We start from the raw sequence: 10,598 nt of genomic DNA, 5'->3' as shown, positions 1-10,598 counted from the left end.
GCCCCGACATCCTTCCGAGAATGGGGGCGACCAGAACTGTATGAAACACTCCAGATGTGGTCTAACTAGTTTTATAAAACTGTGTTACGAACTGTAACGTTTTAGAAACGAACCAGCAGCAATAGGGTTCACACTGGAGTCTGGTTTTGATGTTAAAACCACTCTCTTTATTAGTATCTACTTATAATATAGTCACTTAACGAAATAAAGGAAAGTTAGCATTGTTATGTGTATATATGTGTAAATATAACTCCTAGACCATCGAGCCTGAGGGAACAAAGCTCAGAGTCTTGAGATGGTAAAGTAGGAAAGTTCAGTAATCCACGGAATAAATGATGGGAGAGAGATATTTGTAATTCAGAGTGAAACGTAGAGAAAAGGCCGTTACTTTAAAATAACCGTCGATGAAGCTCTTATCCGTCGAATCCGTCCACATACGAGTTATCAGCGAAAATGACCTGTCACAGGAATACCGTCTTCCAGGGGTTACCACACAACATACCCAGGCAAGGGTTAACACAAGATATTCCAAAATCCACTCCTATGGATTATACGAAGTGACAGCCACACACATTCGTTGTGGTTCCGTGTACCGATGATCAACCCACTCTTGTGGGCATAGGAGAGTTCCAAGCCTCAGCTGCGACTAACTGAAGCGATCAGCTTTTCCAGTCTCTCTCTCTCTCTCTTTAGACTGGCCGACTGCCTGTCTGCAGATCGCTCTCTCTCTTATGGTTCAGTCCACAGTCAGCGCTGTCAGCCTGTGACTGACGTCATAGTCCCGCCTCCTCACGCCGGCGCTCTTAAAGAAACAGTGACAGTACGACCGTAGGCTCGTAACAGCCGCAACATAACTTCCCGACTTTTGAAGTCAATGCTTCAACTAATAAAGACAACCATGCCATTTGCCTTCTTAACCACCCGATCAATCTGTGCTGTCTCTTTCAGGGAGCGATGAACTTGGAGTCTAAGATCCCTCTGATCATCGACACTGTTCAGGGTTTTGCATTTAACAGTGTTCTGTCGCATACATTCGACCTACCGAGCTGCCAAGATGATCATCAATAATCAAATCTCACTGAAATTTCTCAGGTCCTGTTGAATTTATTGCCAAGCGCATAAGTACGGGAAGGTACAGGTACAGAGAAACACTAACTTGTGGCAGCATCACGGGCAAATACATTCAGATAACACACGGAACACAAAATATACGATTCTCTGTCAGTAACAATCTATAAATATGTATTATGTCATTAACAATATATAAAACACATTGTATCATGATCAATACCAAAATGTGTATTTTGTGTCAATAACAGAGTTGGAAATGTTGAATTTGGTCCCTGTCTCCATTCCTCCTGAAATCCACAACCAGCTCCTTTGTTTTCGTCACAATGAGGGAGAGGTTGTTTTCTTGTCGGGGTGATGACTTCTTCTCTGTAGGCTGCCTCGTTATTATTTGAGATCAGACCAGTCAGTGTAGTGTCGTCATCAAATTAAATTAGCAGACTGGAGCTGTGGGTGGCAACAAAATTCATGGGTGCACAGAAGGTAAAGGAGGGGGCAAGGAGACACACCTGTGGGGTATGTGTGCTGAGGGTCAGAGAGACAGAGGAGATGGAGCCCACTCTTACCACCTGCCGGCGATCTGACAGGAAGTCCAGGATCCAGCTACACAAGGCAGGGTGAAGGCCGAGGTCTCTGAGCTCCTTGTCGATACTTCACGCCTTCGTCCGGCTACTGCTCTGCCCATGACTGCAAGGAACTGCAGAGAACTTTGGAGAGCAGAGAACATCAGAGAAACAAGCCTCCCCTCCATGGACTCTTCCCACACTTCCCCTGTCTCGGAAAAGCAGGCCATGTACTCAAAGATCCTCACAACATGGACATTCTCGCTGCAAATGCGCTCCCCCATCGGGGAAGAGATACAAAAGCCTTAAAGCGCGAACCACCCGGCTCAAGGACGACTTCCTGTCTGTGGTTATAAGCCAAATGAATGATAAAATGGACTCGGCCTCACAATGTAACTCGACGTGACCATGCACCATATGTCTATCTGCACTGCACTTTCTCTGCAGTCATAATGCTTTGTCGCAGTTATTGTTTTGTCGTTTTCATTTTTTTTTCATTCTTAGAATCTTTTTTTGTTGGTACAGAATCTTCTACAGCTATAAAATGATACAAAATTTCAATAGATTAATACGTATGCAATTAATAAAGCTGAAAATAACTGACCGTAAAATATAAAATCGGAAATATATATATATATATATATATATATAGAAGGGAAAAAAAGAACCCCATCTAACTTGGAAAAAAACCCATTAACTACATAAGAAACACACATTTGACCATCATCTAAATATGAAAATAAGAAACATCAACCGCCATTTCATATTTATAAAAAAAATAAAATTGGAAGGAAACCATATAGCGTAATTCAATTTAAATGATAATATTTGGCAAAAGAACCCTCTCTTCTCAGAAAATCGAATCGAGGATCCAAAGTTCTACTTCTATTTTTTTCCAAACTAAGACATAACATTCCTTGAGAAAACCATTCAATTAATGTAGGGGAAGAAATATCTTTCCATTTTAATAAAATAGCCCTTCTTGTCAGTAGTGTAACAAATGCAATTACATGTTGATCTGAAGATGAAATACCCTGAATATGATGTGGAGCTATTCCAAATAGAACAGTCAATCTATTAGATTGTAAATTAATTTTCAGAGTTTTAGAAATTGTAGAAAATAAAGATTTTCAAATCGATTTTAATGAAAAATATGACCAGAACATATGTGACAAAGTAGCTACTTCAGTTTCACATCTATCACAGCATTTGTCTATAGTAGGAAATATTTTAGATAGTCTCTCCTTTGTTAAATAATAACGGGGAACAATTTTAAATTGAATTAAACAATGGTTGGCACATAAAGAAGAAGAATTTACGTTTTACAAAAGTCGAAGCTGATCTTCATTAACAGGGGTCATTTTAAGTTCTCTCTCCCAATCTTGTTTAATCTTTCGTGATAGGTTCGCGTTTCGTAACAAAAATAAATTATAAATTCTGCTAATGGAACCTTTCATTGAGGGATTCAATTTCAAAATGGTATCCAACAAACCAGATTCTTGTAAATATGGAAACTTAGGTAAACATTGTTGTAAAAAATGTTTCACCTGAACATACTGCAAAAATTGTGTATGAGCGAGAGAAAATTTGTTAATTAACTCTTCAAAGTTCATCAATCGACCATCACAAAATAAATCTGTAAAAGAATGGATCCCTTTATTTTTCCATAGAAGAAAAATGGGGTCAGTTGTTGAAGGTTTAAATGAAAAGTTTCGATTTAAAAAACTAGACAACTTAAATTGTTTAAAATTAAAATAAACGAAACTTAACCCAAATCCGTAGGGATTGTTTAATAATTTAAATGATTTAAATTTGGAATTTTAGAGAGCTGTAAGGGTAATGGAGATCCTAAAATTGAAGTAAAATAAAATTGTTTAACAGCTTTTAATTCCAAATCAACCCATAATGGTTTTTGGATCTTATCATGCCAATATAACCAAAAACGTAATTGTCTAATATTCACAGCCCAATAATAGTCTTAAAATAGGAAGTGCAAGTCCACCATCTTTTGTAGATTTGTGTAAATGATACATTAATTCCTGGTCTCTTATTGTTCCAAATAAAAGAAGAAATAGAGAGTCAATTTGATCGATTTTTTTTTAGTTAGAGAGATAGGTATATTTTGGAAAATATATAAAAATCTAGGTAGAATCATCATTTCCACAGCACGAATACGACCTATTCAAGAAAAAAATAAGTGGATTCCATCTAGAAAACTGTTGTTTCATGGAGTCCATTAAAGGAACTATATTCGCTTTATAGAGATCTTTGTATTTTTTAGTAATTATAATACCTAAATATCTAAATGTATGAACAATTCTAAAAGGAATATCATCATATATAATAACAGGGACATTTAATGGAAACAATTCACTTTTTTTAAAGTTAAGTTTATATCCTGAAAATTTACCAAAATCTTTAAGTGCTTCCAAAAGATTAGGAATTGATTCCTCAAGACTTGAAATAAAATCAAAAGATCATCCACATAAAGAGAGATCTTATGTATGGTTCTATTCATAGAGATACCATAAATATTTTTAGCTTCACGGAGTGTTATAGCTAAAGGCTCCAATACAAGATTAAACAATAAAGGGCTTAAAGGACATCCCTGTCTAGTGCCACGAGAAAGTGAGGAAAAAAGAAGAGCTGCAGTTATTAGTAATGACAAGCTCAAGGGCGGCTTCCTGTCTGTGTTTATAAGCCAAATGAATGATAAAATGGACTCGGCCTCACAATGTAACTCGACGTGACCCTGCACCATACGTCTATCTGCACTGCACTTTCTCTGCAGCCAGAATGCTTTGTTACAGTTATTGTTCTGTCGTATATCAGCTCAATGGACTGTTCTAATGTATCGATCTGTGTGGATGGTACGTCAGGCAAAGTTATCACCGTAGCTCAGTACATGATGATAATAAACAAATTCCCCATTTTAATTCTGCGGCAATGTTAGACAGACTGAGTTTCTGCTCTGGAACCACCGAAGGAAACTGAACTGTTTTCATTTCTGAACTGAACTGAACTGTTGTCCAGCCTTTCGTTATAGCTCATGCCCTCTAATCCAGGCAGTGTCCTGGTAAACCTCTTCTGCGCCCTGTCCAAAGCCCCGACATCCTTCCGAGAATGGGGGCGACCAGAACTGTATGAAACACTCCAGATGTGGTCTAACTAGTTTTATAAAACTGTGTTACGAACTGTAACGTTTTAGAAACGAACCAGCAGCAATAGGGTTCACACTGGAGTCTGGTTTTGATGTTAAAACCACTTTCTTTATTAGTATCTACTTATAATATAGTAACTTAACGAAGTAAAGGGAAGTTTACAGTGGTATGTGCATATATGTGTAAATATAATCCCAGACTAACGAGCCTGAGGGAACAAAGCTCAGAGTCTTGATATGGTAAAGCAGGAAAGTTCAGTAATTCACGGAATAAAGGACGGGAGAGAGATATTTGTAATCCAGGGTGAAACATAGAGAAAAGGCCGTTACTTCAAAATAACCGTCGACGAAGTTCTTATCCGTTGAATTTGTCCACATACGAGTTATCAGCGAAAGTGACCTGTCACAGGAATACCGTCTTCCAGGGGTTACCACACAACATACCCAGGTAAGGGTTAACACAAGATATTCCACAATCCACTCCTATGGATTATACGAAGTCACACACATTCGTTGTGGATCCGTGTACCGATGATCAACCCACTCTTGTGGGCACAGGAGAGTTCCAAGCCTCAGCTGCGACTAACTGAAGCTGCTCTCACTCTCTCAATTTAGACTGGCCGACTGCCTGTCTGCAGATCGCTCTCTCTCTCTGATGGTTCAGTCCACAGTCAGCGCTGTCAGCCTGTGACTGACGTCATAGTCCCGCCTCCTCACGCCGGCGCTTTTAAAGAAACAGTCACAGTACGACCGCAGGCTCGTAACAGCTGCAACACAACTTCCCGACTTTTGAACTCAATGCTTCAACTACTAAAGACAACCATGCCATTTGCCTTCTTAACCACCCGATCAATCTGTGTAGTCTCTTTCAGGGAGCGAAGAACTTGGAGTCTAAGATCCCTCTGATCATCAACACTGTTCAGGGTTTTGCATTTAACAGTGTACTGTCGCATACATTCGACCTAGCGAGCTGCCAAGATGATCATCACTAATCAAATCTCACTGAGATTTCTCAGGTCCGTTGAACTTATTGCCAAGTGCACAAGTACGGGAAGGTACAGGGACAGAGAAACACTGACTTGTGGCAGCATCACAGGTAAGTACATTTAGATAACACACGAAACACAATTTATACGATTCTCTATCAGTAACAATCTGTAAATATGTTTTATGTCATTGACGATATTTAAAATACATTGTGTCATGATCAATATTAAAATGTGCATTTGTGTGAATAACAGACTTGGAAATGTTGAATTTGGTCCCTGTCTCCATTCCTCCTGTAATCCACAACCAGCTCCTTTGTTTTTGTCACAATGAGGGAGAGGTTGTTTTCTTGACACCACTGTGTCGGGGTGATGACTTCTCTATACGCTCCCTCGTTATTTGGGATTCGGTCGATTAATGTAGTGCCGTCAGCAAATCTAATTAGCAGATTGGAACCCGCCACTGCAGCCCCACAGTGCACTATGTACTGATTGCAAAGCTACGAACTTGCATGTGAATAGCCTCCCCTCCCCCAACTCCACTCTTTCTGCGTCACCAGCAGACTGGGGCATCTCACATCTCGCTGCCTCCGCCAGGACATTAAACCGTGAACAACTGTGGTCAGGGACTGATCTCTGGGGTACTCCAAACTCTAGCTCCTTCCAGTCTGAAAACGACCCACTCATCCAGACACACACTACCGGCAGTTTATCGATCTCCAACGAAAAAGCCTAGTCACCTACTCCCGATGTTCAATACCATTGCTGACTCTGAGTTTACCACCGTCAAATGCCAGGAGGAACATAATAATCAGAAAGTCTCTAGTCACAGCCGTGTAAATAAAATGTGATCTCAGTGGGTGTGTGGCGCATGCTCAGATTGCGAAGGAGACAGACAAACTGAGCCAAGTTACAGACTGATGAAGGGAGGAATGATCCATTTTGATACAGAGAGGGAAGCAGAGAGTTTGATATTGTGCCTGATTCCGGAACTGTGGCCAGTTAGAAGATGAAATCTTGTTCCTCTAAGTTGTTTTGAGTTGTGACTGTGTTTTTATCAGAAGGCACCATGAAGATTAAAATTATCTCAGCTGACCTATTGTCCTTTACCCACTGAAGTGTTTTGTAAACTTTCAACAGTGTAGAAAATTCAAAGGATTTGTGTACGGGAATCACAAACACAACAACACGTTAGTTCTGCTGTATCTGTCAGTTCACCAGCGCTTGAATGCCGCCGATCCTCAAACGTGGAGGCGGAGATGCTGGAGAAGACAACGCTCCCTCTTGCTACAAGGAGAGCCCGAACACGTGTCCATGTCCGTGACCTGATTGGATACATCACCATGACGTTATAGCAGTGTGATGTCATTCACTGGCTCTCATTTTGGAAGGGATTCAGTCAGCCATCGCAGATACACCAACAGCTTCGCTCTGGGAACCGGCTGTTCACCTGCTCCGTGTGTGCGAAGAGACTCATTCAGTTAACCCACCTTGTGATGCTCCGGTAAGTTCACAATAAATAGAGGCCACATTTCTGTCCGGAGTGAGCAAAGAGTTTTACTCAATCATCCCAGCTGCTGCAACACCAGCAACTTCACATCAGGGAGGAAGTTCAAATCAGCTCCGTGTTAAATGTTTAACCATCACAGTAACTGAAGGCAGCTGCAGGTTCATGAGGGACTGTTACTGTCAGATTCTGCAGTTCTTGCGGCTGCTCATCGCACCCAGGACTGAACCCTGGTCACTGAGCATTGGAGGAGTCTGTTCTGCTGATGTTAGCCTTAAACTAGACTGGCGTTTAATATTGTGGATCTGTGAAAGGTAAATCAGTTTGTATCAAATCCCGTGTCTCGCTTGAGAGGCCACTCGGCCCATTGGTCCCTGCCCATGTTTCTGTTCCATATCAGTATATGAAAATCTATCCCTGCCGTTCCCCTCTCACTCTCCCTGAGACGACACGTTGCAACTAGTCAGCACTTCGTGGGATAGGAGATTTCTCTTCAATTTCATAGAATCATAGAAATCTACAACACATTACCGATGCTTTGGCCCACAATGTTGTACCGACCATGTAACTTACTCGAGAAACTGCTTAGAATTACCCTACCGCATAGCCACCTATTTTCCTAAGCTCCATGTACCTATCTAAGAGTCTCTTAAAAGACCCTATTGTATCCGCCTCTACCACCGTCGCTGGCAATGCATTCCACACACACACCACTCTTTGCTTATAAAAACTTAGCTCTGACATCTCCTCTGTACCTACTTCCAAGCAGCTTAAACCTATTCCCCCTCGTGTTAGCGTTTCAGCCCTGGGAAAAAGCCTCTGTCTATCCACACGACCAATGCCTCTCATCATCTTATACACCTGCATGAATTCCCTGCATGATTTTCTCCGGGTTGAATAAGACGATGAGCTCACTGTGGTTGTGACGTTCTTCAGGGCTCTGGATGAAGTTGGTTAAACTCCTTCTTCCCTGCTCTTTTCAACGTTTTGGGTCATTTTCACCAATTTTAAAGGACTGTGCCTCAGACAGCTGGGTTGTTGCAATTGTTACGTACCAGCAGCAAAAGATCACTAACGGAGTCTCGTTTCGATGTCAAAACCACTATCTTTATTAGTATTGTGACCGGGTCCTGAATTACCCCTATGAAGTGTGTTTTTGAAAAGAGAGAGGGAGTTGTTGTTCAACACCGAACACTTTGTTGGAGAGAGAGAGAGTGGGGGGGGGGGGGGGGAGAGAGAGAGAGAGAGAGAGAGAGAGAGAGAGAGGAGAGAGAGAGAGAGAGAGAGAGAGAGAGAGAGAGAGAGAGAGAGAGAGAGAGATGGTTTCTCTGCAAGCTTGTTTACACTTTTACAAGGACACTGTCAGCTTCTGTGTTACAGAGAGAGAAGGGAGGAACTGTTTGATGGACAGCTGGGGGCTCAGCACGGTGAGATAAGTAGGAGGTCCGCTGATAGACCTCCAGACACATGGTTTTTGGACACTGAATGAGCTTTGTTGTGTCCACAGAAAAAGGTGGGTTTTGGAGGATCGATCAAGAGCATCGATCAGTGGCTCTCGCAGTGTGAAAAGTCTGTGACCGGTGGGGAGTTATTCGTGTGTCCATCCCTCGCCTGGGTTAATAACTCCACCACAGAAGAACGGTCCCGTTTGTAGTGTCACCGTCGGTGACTTCCAAAGGATTTCGGAGGACGACGGGACTATCGACGGCGTCAGCTTACCTGAAGACTCAAAACTCTTTGTCTCTCTCCATCACTACTCGACTCAATCCCACGAACTGAACCGAACTTCACTCATCACCGTAAGACGGTATCCATTCACCCCGAGGCGTGAAGAAGCTTGGCTTTCCTATTTCCACACACACACACACACACACAAACACACACACACACACACACACACACACACACACACACACCACACACACACACACACACACACACACACACACACACACACACACACACACACACACATATAATCATTGCCAACCTGTTTGATATATCTGCATTAATATTGCTGTATCGCGTAGTTACTAATAAATAGCATTAGTTTATAGCAATACCAGACTCCACGGTGTTTTCTATTTCTGCTGGTTCTTTGACCTGTCACGGGGTACGTAACAGTATCTACTCCAAATATAAAAGATTAAAGGAAATAAACAGAAGTTAACAGTGTTATGCGTATATATAGCTCCCAAACCATCAAGCTTGGGAAACAATGCTTAAAGTCTTCAGATGGTAAAGTGGAAAAGTTCAGTAATCCACGGAATAAGTGAGAGAGAGGAGAGATTTGTAAATCCACACGAAAATGTAGAGAGAAGGCAATTACGAAGAATTCCACACACATTCCACGCTGGGTAAACGAAATAACAGTCGCCGAAGATCTTATCCGTCGATTAGTTCCGAAATCCGCTTAGAAATATCACCAGGTGACAGTCACAGGAATATCGTCTTCAAGTGGTTACCACGGAACACCCCGATTCCGGGTAAGGGCCAACAAAAGTGATACCACAGGATACTCCAGCAAATCCACACATATGGATGATACGAAGTGACAGTCACACATCCGTTGTGCACTGCGTGCCGATGATCAGATCAACCCAACCTTTTGGGCATAGAAGAGTTGCAGCCTATAGCAGTCACACGCTGAAGTTCCAACAGCTTGTCTCCCTCTCCCGCTCCCGCTCCCTCAGGCTGCGGCAGCTTGTGTCTGACGTCACAGCGCCGCCTCACTCAGGCACTTAAAGCGACACTCACAGTAAACGAACCTGCGGTCTCGTAACACAATGCACCTCTAAAGTCTGACAGCAGACTAGCGAGTGAATCTTCGATGGTGCAGAGTCAGAAACCGAAGATTTGCCAGCCTGAGTCAGGGGCTCCAGAGAGAGATGGGGTCCAGAGGAGGAGGACGAATAAGTCCAGCAGGATGTGGTCAAAAGTGAAAGATTAGAAGCATTTGGAAACCGGTTGATCGAAAAAAAAAAGGTGGTTAATTTCTGCAAAACACAGGTGGAAATCAACAGACCAGGCAGAAATTTTGAGAGGAATAAATAGAAAACGTTTAGACAGAGCCCCTTCAGCATGCCTAGCCTGTGTACTCCGCTGCTTACTTGCTCTCTGAATTGCAGAGTTCCTCCAGCGTTTTGTGTGCGTGTGTCTCTGTATTTCCAGCAAATGCAGAATCTCCTGTGTTTTATATCTGCATTTTACTTTGGCATTAGATACACGTTGATATTGAGTATATTGCTTATGGGAGCCGCTTTCTGCGTTAAAGCAGCTGCAGAATTTTCTATACACATTATAAAAAAAATGAG

The sequence above is a fragment of the Hemitrygon akajei genome, unplaced genomic scaffold (assembly GCF_048418815.1).
Source record: "Hemitrygon akajei unplaced genomic scaffold, sHemAka1.3 Scf000057, whole genome shotgun sequence".
NCBI classification, from domain to species: Eukaryota; Metazoa; Chordata; class Chondrichthyes; order Myliobatiformes; family Dasyatidae; genus Hemitrygon; species Hemitrygon akajei.
This window is presented reverse-complemented; position numbering follows the sequence as displayed.